Source organism: Lagenorhynchus albirostris, chromosome 4 (assembly GCF_949774975.1).
Source record: "Lagenorhynchus albirostris chromosome 4, mLagAlb1.1, whole genome shotgun sequence".
NCBI classification, from domain to species: Eukaryota; Metazoa; Chordata; class Mammalia; order Artiodactyla; family Delphinidae; genus Lagenorhynchus; species Lagenorhynchus albirostris.
In genome coordinates, this window is record NC_083098.1 from 107,714,683 (window position 1) to 107,726,088 (window position 11,406).

An 11,406-nucleotide genomic window follows, 5' to 3' on the forward strand; every position below is an offset into this window, starting at 1 on the left:
GTTATTTGTGTGTTTGTGTTTTATTGTTCATAGACCATGAGCTTATTGAAGGACAGTCCTGGGTCTCTATTTTCTCATGTCCTTCAGGAGTACCTATCAGGGTGCGTTCCTCATAGGAGACCTGCCAGAGGTGTGTGTAGAAATTTTGGACATTTAATCTTACAGCCATAAGGGATTTTAGAAAACTTGTTATTTCACATCTTGTGTGGCTAAGGAAACCGAAGTCTGGAGGGAAAAAGGAACTTGCCAGAGGTGGGAAAGCCCCTGGTGGTTCTGGTGCTGGGTGAGCAGGACTGCTTCTGGCTCTCCCTGCTGTCCCAGGACCTGGGCAGGGGCAGGCAGGGCCGTGAGCTGCTCTGGTATAATCATATTAAAAAAAAAAACAAAAAGAGAAAAAAAGGAACTGGCAAGAGGTCATGGTAGGCCCCATAGGAGGTAGACCCCATAGGAGATCTTCTGTCCCTCAGCCAGGGTGACACTTTTTCAAGAGTGGTTTGAAATTTAAAAATTGTGGGGCTTCCCTGGTGGCGCAGTGGTTGAGAGTCCGCCTGCCGATGCAGGGGACACAGGTTTGTGCCCCGGTCCAGGAAGATCCCACATGCCGCGGAGCGGCTGGGCCCGTGAGCCATGGCCGCTGAGCCTGCGCTTCTGGAGCCTGTGCTCCGCAACGGGAGAGGCCACAGCAGTGAGAGGCCCGTGTACTGAAAAAAAAAAAAAAAGAAAAAAATCGTGACTGCTGTACTTGTTAGACATTGAGTCCAGTCTTTCATTACTTTGATTTCTGTATTTTTCATTTTGTAGCAACTAAGCAGCCTTTTTAAGCCTTTCAAGGTGGCATGCCCTTCAAGATAGTTCAGTTTATCCTTCCTTTCAACATCTTTCTAATATATGCTGGTCAGTCTGCTAGGGCCTTTAGCAGAATATAAAGTTGAGTAAAAGATTTCAACCCTCAAGGACCCTACAGTCTAGTGGGAGAGATGTTTGTTATTGTTGCTGCTGTTTTAAAGCTGTGACTGATTGAAGTCTACTACTGAACTAAACTTACCCAAGGCTTTACATTCAGTAAGGGGTGAGGCCATGCCCTTTTGATCATTTCATGTCATTTATATATGTATGTGAAAATTTGAAGAGTTTTCAAAAGTTCTTTTTTTTCAGTCCCAATTATTGCAGTACTAAAAGGTATAACTTAACACATATGTATGATTGTACAGGCATCTGGAGAAGGCTGAGAGAAATTATATAGGGTCTATGATCAGACCAAAATACTTTAGTTATGTGTTTATAAAGTCAGAGCACCGAATGGGCCTGAACGGGGCAGGCAAGAGAATGGCCTTTGTGGGCTTGCTCTGTCCGGGACATTTCCAGGCCCTTATCACATGAGCTATTATATTTTCACCCCGATCTATGAGAAGGTTATCACTGTTCCTGTCATGCACATGAGGACATCGAAGTGGGGAGTGAGTGATTACACCAAGTCCCTCTTCGAGTAAGTGGTAAAGCCAGGGTCCACACAAACCATTTCTGAGATGGGATGGCCTAGGCTGGGTACCGAATTAGGTTGCCTTCCATTTGTGAAGATCACAACTGACCTTCCTGGGGGTTGACCAGGCCTGGGTGTTATGTTGTTCTTTTGAGAAGTGGTGATGGCCAGTGCTGGCCATCACCTCTTTCTCACACCGACCATCTAGACCAGCAAGCTGTGTGTCCAGAGAGGCTAGTGTTTGTAAATTTGCCCTCTGATCGCTGAGGTAAGGACAGAAAAATACCTCCCCTGCCTTTGGTCTCATTGGTTTTATGTCTCGCCCCTCTAAGCTTGACCAGTCATTGAGAGCCTTTGGCTCAAGGAAAGCAAGCACAGTGAACATGCAATAGAGCATATGGCCAAAGCAGATTTCTGAATTCCATATTACAATTTTCCCCATACCTCGGGTTTTATTTTTGAAACAAAAACGTAGGATTCATGCTTATTTTACTTTGACTGTTACCTCTCCTGTCTACAGTTTTTAATTTAAAAAATTACAAGTCTTTCCATCTAGTTTTAGGCACTTTGTCTCCTGAAGACGCATGCTATAAAGTTTCAAACACATTGTGGTCACTTCTGCTTATTGAACTTTTGAAAACACAAAAGTTTTCAGCCAGAACTGGTCATTGGATGCTGCCTTTCAAATGCACCCTCTATTATGTGTGGCAAACCACTCTGGAGTGGTTTTTGGAGTGGCCCAAAGAACTCCTCCTGTGACTGCTTTATTATTCCAGGAGGAGGTAAGCCAGGGCCCTTTAAAGTCGATCACTGAAACAATGTGATGGGGCATAATAATTTGTGTGCCGTTTAAAAATAGAAGAGTTTTCTGGCCATAACCCATTCTGGTGATTGCTATAATGTTGGACATCCTGAAAAACAGTCGCAAGATTCAGAGGAAATGGAAATGCAGACCTATTGAGCATTGTGGCAGACATCTGTCGGCCTTCTCTCCAACATCATGTCACCACTTCTCCCAGCAACAGTTTCCTGATTTCCTGATGGAGCCCTCCTCCATTTTCAGCCTCTCACGGCTCTAGGGGTAGATTCTCATTGGCTTAAACCTATTAGGATATTAATTCCTCTTGGCCTCAGGGATTGGCTCAGAAATGAGTGGTTAATTCCATCCGAGCTAATGAAACTGGAGGGTACATTTGCTGAGGTTTCTGAAAAAGAAAAGAGAAAAGAAGAAAGCTCCCACCCACTCAAGTTTCCAAATGACTCTTTGCCCGCTGAACTAGGTTGAGAAGGCTGTAGCTCTGAGCAACACTGGCAGCCGTCTTGAGGACACAAAGGGCGACCCTGCCCAAGTACAGAGCTGACCCCGAGGGAGCAGAGGTGAGAAGTGGGGAGAATCCCAGTCTCCGACACTGAGCCCCAGATCACGCCACGCCACGAATCGTTTTAACAGCGTGACTCAGTTTCCTTTATCATTTTGGCAAGTGTTAGTTTATTTTTTTGTTACTTCTTACATAAGCAACTGTCATGTATCAGGGCCTTTGCTTGGCATCAAAGAGATGAATGTGATCTGTGTTTTATCCTTAAAATCTTAGTCTAGGTACATGTATAACTCATCAAACAGAGTTACCAGACTCTCTAATCAGACTGTTAAATGCTTCAATAAAACCCTAATATTGTATAGGAAGATGTGGCTTAGCAGTGAGTGAAAAAACAGGGATTTCAGATAACAGGAATCAGGGTCAACAATATAATTGCCTCTTAAAAGACTGACTCGTAATCTTAGGCTATGTTAATACCAAAAGAGTCTCTGTTCTCTGAGTTGTTTTGTGTATAGGAATCACCTGGAGAATCTTGATTTAGTAGCTCTAGGGTGGGGTTTGAGGCTCTGCATTTATTTTATTTATTTATTTATTTATTTATTTATTTTTTGGCGGTATGCGGGCCTCTCACTGTTGTGGCCTCTCCCGTTGCGGAGCACAGGCTCCGGACGCGCAGCCTCAGCGGCCATGGCTCACGGGCCCAGCCGCTCCGTGGCATGTGGGATCTTCCCGGACCGGGGCACGAACCCGTGTCCCCTGCATCGGCAGGGGGACTCTCAACCACTGCGCCACCAGGAAAGCCTGAGGCTCTGCATTTATAACAAGCTACCAAGTGATACTCATGCTGCTGGCTTTTGGATTACACTTTGAATTAGAAGAGATTAGACCATGCCTGCATTATCTTTCCTCTTATGGGTGCCCCTCTTTAAGAGGGCACGTTCTGATTATGGTGAGGGGATCCAGTGTCATACGAAATAGTTGAAGGAAGGCAGTATGCTTAAGATGGAAAAGGGAGGGCCTGAGAGATACTCTGTTGGTCATCTCCAAATAGGTGAAAGACCACGCTTTAGAAAAAGGTAACTTCCAATATAGAACCTATAGAACTCCAGAAATAGGAGGGATAGATAGAAGCTATAGAAAGAAGATTTTGATCCAGCCCAAGAAAGAACCTTGCAAACCCCTGCTTTATGCTTTATGAAGTGTTGGGTCATGTTGCAGGGTTGCAAACTCATATGGCATCAGGGGCTAGGTAGGTAAATGAATGACTACAAAGCAGTTAAAGAGCATAAGACAGTAGCGGGTGGGCAGTGATTTGGAGAGCATGTGCCTGTCTAAAGCCATTCCAATCCAAGTTTTAAAGTTATATTGACCAAATAAAATCTGTATGGATAAGGCTACTGCTAAGCCCTATATTAGAATCGTTGTGCCAATTAGATAAAAAAAAAACACGTTCCTTTCTCACATTGCTTTATTTCCCTCTTCTAGAAAATTGTCACACTGTTTTGTTAGAGCCGGTCACTTAATTATCCTGGAAAATGGGTGATTGAATCTATAAGACCTGTGATATGAATGGCAACCCTATTGATGGGATGAATTCAGCGCTTTAGATCGCAACCTCAGTGTCTGGATGTAAAGCTGATGAAATTAGGAGAGAAAATTATTTGTCAAACTCTTCTGGAGAGCGGAATCATAGTGTTCAGGCTAAGCCCTCAGAACATGATGTGCCTAGGGACACAATCTCTGCCCTCAAGTTAGCAGGGCATCCTGGCATCCTAGGTATCAGGAGAGAATCCATCCTGGTAAAGTGGTGGGCAGCATGCTGAGAGCAGCTCAGTGCCTCCAGACAGGGGTGAAGGAGTGGTCAGAACCGATTTGACAGGGGAAGTGAGGCTTGGCCTGACAGCCTTGAGTGAGACAACCCTCCCAGCACCTTCATCCCCAGGAAGTGAGCCTTTCAGTAGAGCAGGGCCTTTGGGCTGAGCTCAGACCACATACATTCCATTCTGTCTCGCCCTTCATTTCATCAGTTTTCCACACTGGAGAGCTGGAAGTGAGAGGAAAGGCAGGCTATTTGTTTTAAAGCCCTGCTTCCAAGTCATATTGAATGTTCTTAGGTCTCTTACACTGTAGATTGAAAGAGACTCAGGGCTGGTGTTCGGGCCGAGGGAGGCAAGTATCGTCAGCGCTATACACGTACCAGCTCAGCTAGCTATTCTCATGGAAGCCTTGTGACCCAGCCTCCTTAATCCTTAGTTAACCTAGATCCGCAGCTTGCACATGGATAGGACTCAGCCACGGGCCCCTCCTCCTTTTCCACTGCTGCTGCCCTCATCCCCTGATGCCTGGGTTGCTCCAACAGCTTGCTGAATTTGACGCACAGGTTTGAATTAAGTCACTCTTGTTCCAAACCCCCCATGGTTCCTCATGCCCTTTTCCTTCAAAGGAAAATGACTTCCTCAGCCTGACATTCAGAATCCTCTGACAGCTTCCCCATCCTTCCTTCTGAAACATCTGTTTATCTTCAACTCTGGTGACTACTTTGTTCTAGCAAGTGGTCCCGCACCTCTGTGTCTCCACTGGGATTTCCTGCAGGGAAAAAGGGACCCTGTAGGGACAAGTTAGAAAATGTGCTGCTTCTCCCGGCTCAAGAATCAATTGACTGTGTGACTGGTCAAACCACTTAATGTCTCTGGGCTGTTTCCTGAGGCTCATTTGTGAATAAGGTTATATGTGCTCTTTATCATCACCATGGCTTACAATGGATGCAGTGCAGATATACTGAGCCTCTTATAAACCTCTTCTCATTTGGTATATGTGTTAGCCTTTAAGATGGCCCCTATGATTCTTGCTATCAATTTGCCAGCCCTCTGATGCAGCCAGCTTGGAAGTGAACCCTCTGGCTTTTCATCTGACTGCAACTTCACCAAGAGACCTCCAGGTAGAAGAACCCAGGCAAGGTGCCCCCAAATTCCTGATCCACAGAAACTATGAGAGATAATAAATCATTATTATTGTTTTAAGCCACTAAATCTTGGGGTAATTTTCTTCATAGCAATAGGTGACTAATACAATGGGTACTGGTATTATCTCTGATAGGGAAACTGAGGCTCAGGGCAGTTTGATAACCTGTCTGAGGTTGTATAATTGGGGAGTGGTGGAACAGGGATCCAAACCCAGGTCTGCCTGGCTCAGAAGCCTGACCTCTTAGCTATCATGTTATACTTACTTATTACCATTCCTGTGACTCATTCACAGTAGGTGCTTATTAAACAACTTCAAATGAATGAACAACTGTTTTCATGACTGAATATATAAATGAATTACATGAGTATATATTTACAAGGGGAGCCTGTAAAAATAAAGAATGAATGAATATTAGCAGTCTCTATTAAATCAGGTTGGAATTAGCCTAGTTTCTTTAAACATTTTAATCTCCAAATGAAAATGACTCTATCATTTGTTCTGACTATAGAAGTACTGTAAAATACTTAATACAGAGAAAAATAAAGACATTAAAATCACCCCTCCCCTGCTCATTATTGTTGACATTTTGGTGAAAAACCATCTTCCAAATATGCATAAATGCATATTTCCAGAAGCTATACTTATAATAAATTGCATTATATTAAATAACTCATTTTGAAATTTGCTTTTGTCAATAAAAGTGATGTTATAGACATTTTCCACATCCATAAACATAAATACACATCACCATTTTTAATGGTTTCATGGTTTTCAAGTGTGTAACAGGATAATTTAGTCATTCTGCAATCTATGGACATTTGTTTTCCCCTCGAGTTTTCACTATTATTATAAAGTATGCTTTGTTGAACATCCTATGTATCTCTTTCTATGTTTTCCTTTATATATTTATCCTTGAGATAAATTCCTAAAAGTAGAATTGCTGGGTTCAAAGGGTATTTTGAAAATATTTTATATTTTTATAAAATTTGCCAAGCTGCACTTCAGAAATGTTGTACAACTTATCCTGCTCATGGCAAATGAAAGTGCCCACCTCCGCATGACCTTGGCAGCATTAGAGACGATAAATTCCTCATGCAAATGTAGTGGGTTCTCTGACCTGTATAGTCCTCTACATGGCACTGGTGTGGACTGACTTTCACCAGCAACCGTGAGCAAAGGCAGATATGATCTCTGTGTGGTAGTGAAGACTCGTGCCTACAGGGATGTTTTCCTGGTGCCTCTATTTTGGTCTTAACATATTTCAGTAATGTCAAATTGTTTCTTATACCCAGTAAATATCCTTAGAAAGCTTTAGTTCAGAATTGTTTATTCTAACTTGAATTGTATAAAGTCACAGCACACAAGTGGCTTATTAAAACAAAAGTAACCCACCTCCCATATAAGGAGCCTCTGTTTTCCTTATTTTTCTCTCCCTTCCTCTGAAGCCTCAGTCCTCCCTATAAGTCCCCCTGCCCACCCTCCACCCCCCCCCAAACAGAAGTTACCAAGCTTTCTTGTGCCCTTTGCTTGTACAAGGAAGTGAATCCTCCAGCTTTTCATCTCACCACAGCCTCACCAGAGGCCCTGAGCTAGAAGCACTAGCCCTGAGCTTAGGGCACCACCAGGCCACCCAGGGTTCTAAGGCCAACAACCCTATTGTTTGTATCTCCCTGGCGCCTGGCACTGAAGAAGCACTCAATAAAGGTTTATCGAATGAATAAAACCCATCTGTATTGTAGGCTGTCATAAGCAACTAAGCAGCCCAGTGGGTGAGCTGGGAGGAGCTCTGTCCTGGAGACTGTCGGCTAAGAGACTACTGACCTTGTCTTAGCCACTAACCAGCTATGTGAATGTGGGCAAATTCCTCCACTTCTGTCAGGCTCCATTTCTTTATCTGCAGTGAGTTTATTAGATGCTATCAGTGGTTCCCAAACCTGGTTATGATCAGAATCACCTGGGAAGCTTAAAAAAAATACTGATTCTGGGGCTCCACCCCAGATGTAGGGTCCTGGATTCTGTTTGGGAACCGCCGGACAAGCTAATTTCTCTGTGTATCTACTTCTCCCTTATATGACAAAGAACATATTGCCAGCTTTGAAGCTTCAGTTTACAAATCTGTAAAATGGGGATGATAACTATGGTGACTGCCCTGAGAACTCCATGGGGCTGAACTGAAACTCTAATCATGGTTGGGGAGGACCTTAAAAACTTATAACAATTCTAAACATGTACATGAACTATTGGCCTTTTCTGTCTGCTTTTCTCAGTGTGATTTGGAGTCCAGTTTTGGCTAACCAACCCTTACAGAGCAGCAATAGAGCCCCCCATGTTAGATAATGCCCTGCTGAGGCCGCATGTTTTGCTTGTCCCACTAGCAGTCCAGATTCTCTTGAAATCCCCTCATTTGTTTCTAACTTGAGAGTGGGGGACCTTCTCTTTCCAGCTTCCCCAAAACCCTTGGCTCTTGAGCCAGCTTAACCATTTCCTCTCACCCCACCTCTACCGCCTGTTCTGTCCCTTATCCCAATCCTCTGACACTTTCTCAAATTTGTCTTCCAAGTTGGCAGGTGGCCCACTCACAGATTGGCTGGCTGCCCTGTGTTTGGGTGAGGTGTAGGGATGATGCTGTAAAAGTTGACAAGAAGCTGAGTGAACCAAGATGTGGGTGCTGTCTCGTTACTCCTCCCACAACCAGGAACAGAGGGGACCTGGTCTAGTTTGTTTTCGGTGCTCTCTTTGAAGGCCCACCCCTGAAGACTGTTGATGAGAGGGAAGAGAGGGAAGAGAGAGGGAAGGCATCAAAGATTTCTTGAGGAGCTACTCTGCACCAGGTCCCATTCTAGGCACTTTGTACATATTTTTCATAATAGCCAAGCTTTATAGCACATCTCCTTTGCCATGCAGTTTACGTAGGGCATCTAGTTTAACCCTCATCCCAGGCCTGCAGTGGGAGTTGTGATTCTCATCTTCCAGATCAGGAAGCTGAGATGGAGAAGTGAAACGTCTTGTCCAATGTCACCTGGTCAGCAGGAGGCAGGACTAGGATTTGAACCCTGCTCTGATTGACTCAGGAGTCTGCCCTGCCTGACGGGAATGGTGTTTATTCAAGCTCCATATTTAGCATTTAAAGTTCCAGGCAAATGCTTGAACCTAGAATGGGATTTCTTCTACGTTTTTGGAGCCAAAATTATTTTAATTTTATGGCTAGGAAAAATGTAAACTTACGTTTTCAGCAGACCAGAGATGATAAAGTGTGCATTTGTCAAATAAAATTCTTTGCTGTGATAAAGTAAATTATCCCTTGGCCTTGGAAAAATTAGGCCTCACTTGAACTGTTTTCACTTCAGCCTTTGCTAATATTTCTGTTATCTCCATTAGGGATTACAATGATGAATGCCTTTTATTCGCATCGTTAAGCACTTCAGTGAATGTGTGAGCACACAGAACATCATAAGTCACAGGGAAATGAAACAACATGGTCTCCTGGAACTAAGAAAAATCTTGAGAGTTTGACAGATTGGGGTTAGCATCCAGTCTCTGCCACTCTGTAGCTATGCAAACTTGGTCAAATTCCTTAGCTTCTCTGGGTCTCTGTTTCCTAATTTGTAAAACATAGATAATAATACTTATCTCACTGGGTACTTATAAGGATGGAATGAGATGACATACTTATAGCACTTTGCTTCACACAGTTCCTGGCGTGAAGTAAGTGCATAATAAATGTCATGGTTATTATTGGAATGGCTCTCATGGTAACTAGTTGTTTAATGACACACCCAGGGCTCGCTTTAGTTATTAGTCCTTTGGGCAGCAAGACTGAGTTTAGGCCTTACTGTCTAGTGGGCCCCAACTGCTGATGTACTTCTGCCCCTATTAGAAATAGCCCAGGCAGTAAGCAGGTGAAGCTCACTAGGGGGTGTTATCTGTTGAGATCATTTTGGCTGCAAGCAACATAATATCCAACTTAAAGGGTCTTAAAAATTAATATCGGTCACCTCTCACAACAAGTATTCTCAGGGTAAGGTGATTCTGGGGTTAAGCTGCTCAAAAATGCTACCAAGTTCCCAGATTCTTACCTTTCTTCTTTGCCATCCTCAGCCTATTGGCTGTTAGATTGGCTCTCTTGTGGTCTCAAGATGGCTGCAATAACCCCAGGCATCACATCTTTACAGCACGAAATCCAAAGGTCAGAAAAAGAAAAGGGGGCCCATTCCATCCCATGCCTCTTTTAAATAAAGAAGAATAATTTCCTCAAAGCCCAGGGGTCCAGAAGACTTCCCACCCCTTTTGTTGGCCAGAATTTTTATCAGATGCTCATCCCAGACCAGTGGTAAGGGAAATGATTAGGGCCAGTGATTCTCAACTCTGGCTGAGATTGAACTGGGGAGTCTTTAAAATACATACAGATGTCTAGGTTCTACCCTTAGAGATTGATTTAACTGGGCTCAGTTGGGGCCCTGTTGTGCACACACACACACGTGTGTGTGTGTGTGTGTGTGTGTGTGTGTGTACACTCCAAAGAGCTCTGATGAGCATCTAGGGTTGAGAATCATTGGTTTAGACTCTCCAAGTTTCCCTCCTTCAGTGAAAAACATGGCTTTTCAGTCTTCAGTGAAAAACATGGCTATAGGACATCTGAGCCAACTGAAGTTCTAGAAAGGGCAGTGTAGTAGTTATCCAAATGCATCTGCCAATACAGGTACAGGAAGGGTATCTGGATTAGACCACATGGTATTGTGAAAAAAAATACATTAAAATCTGACAGACCTGAGTGGGAACTCCAGTTCTACCACCTGTAAATTGCATCAGTTTGGTTAACCTAATCTCTCTGAGTCTTAGTTTTCTTACCCAAGCAATGAAGAGAATACTACCTACCTCTTGGGGTAGTTCTGAGGTTAAATGAGATCAAAGCAGTGACAACAGCTGACATGGATTAGGGCTCAGTACGTGCAAGTTAATGTCCCTAGAGGTCAGATTTTCCTGTTCCAGACCAGAAAATATAATTGGACCTGCCCTGGAGGCCTTTTGTCCTGTCCAACGTGGTTGCAACCTGATTGATTGACTAAAGCAACAACAGCAACGTTCCTCTGTGTTGTTTGGAGCAGAGGCTTGGCACAGAGTTGGTCAGAACATCGCCCTAGGCAGGGTTGGGTGGAAGGTTTCGGTGACCATGTAGAAAAGAGTGAGGTGTGAGTTCTGGCTGGATCCTAGGGTGTATCAGAACCTGCAGAGCCCATGCTTAATTGCTTAATGGAAGCTCTGGGCATGGCCAGCCTCTTCCCTGTCAACCTGGTGGCCTCTTTATCTGCCTACCGACCAGGAAAAGAGTCAAATGTAAACCAGCAGTTCATGGAAATGGGTTGTCAGGTCACTGAATCAATATGTTACAGTTAATCTGTTAAAAACAGCAAGGCTCCCCATTTGTAAACATCTCCTTGATAAGCCCTTTATAGCATATACAATGTAGGAAAATGAATGGCTTCCCACCAGCTGCCCTAGAATCATTGTGCCCCTGTGCTTGTCCAGATGACCTCCCAATTCAGCTTGGCCCAGCCCAGCCCAATCCTACACATGTGGACCCACCTAAGCAGAGCTCTGTGCTGCTCCATCCTGGGGGCCAGGGATTTCCAAGGAGGAGAAGGT